Here is an 892-nt window from a genome sequence, read left to right as displayed (position 1 = left end):
CCTGACAACACAAAAGAGAGGTGTGTAAGTGAAGGAATGGAGAATATGAAAAGAATGTGATAAGCAGTATCTTAAAAAGGGGAGGGTGAGATGATCCCTATGAGAAATGACAAGGATAATAAAAACCCCAAAATGCAATGATGCTAAGTGATGAAATTGAGAGGAGTAAAGAAATGTATGTAGGGATAAGTGGCTCTAGGGTGTCTATTGAAAACATAGAAATGAAGCATATGGATGCAAGAACCTACTTATTACCCAAATGCAATTAAAGAGGGAGTGATAAATACAAAGATGGAAATGATAACAGTTAAATCAAGGAAAAGGGATGGAAATCCCTAAACCTTTGATTAGAGACAATGGAGTTGTGCATGAGTAAAAGTGAGATAATCATGAAGGGAAATTACTATCCCTATAATAAAATTATTCAAACTACTTTGCAAGTCATGAGAGAGGATGGACATAGTGATAATTTTATTCATAAAGGAAAAGTAAAGAAAATGGAGAAAAACCCCCAAATTTCCAAAGGATTATGACCATAAAAGGGGGTGATTGTATATCAAAAGGTGGAAACATAGACACGCACGAATGGAAATGACTACTATACTATTATGTTTGTGCATTGAGAGTGGAGAATAGCATTTGAAGCGTCAATTAGATGTAGAGAAGGAAAAATGAGGATAAAACCCTAAAATAGAGAATTTAGGGCAAGAAATTGAGATTTTCTCTTTATAATCGGTCAATTGAGACCATCAAACCATGGAAAGTGTAAATGGATCATTACATTGCCAAGAAAACAAATATTCTATGGAAGAAATGAAGTATAGGATGAAATATTGAGATCTATAACAAAGAATACCGAAAAGCAATCATTCTCAAAGGGAAAAGGGAGAAG

The sequence above is a fragment of the Macadamia integrifolia genome, unplaced genomic scaffold, assembly GCF_013358625.1.
Source record: "Macadamia integrifolia cultivar HAES 741 unplaced genomic scaffold, SCU_Mint_v3 scaffold2287, whole genome shotgun sequence".
Classification (NCBI taxonomy): Eukaryota; Viridiplantae; Streptophyta; class Magnoliopsida; order Proteales; family Proteaceae; genus Macadamia; species Macadamia integrifolia.
Note: the sequence above shows the minus strand (reverse complement) of the source record.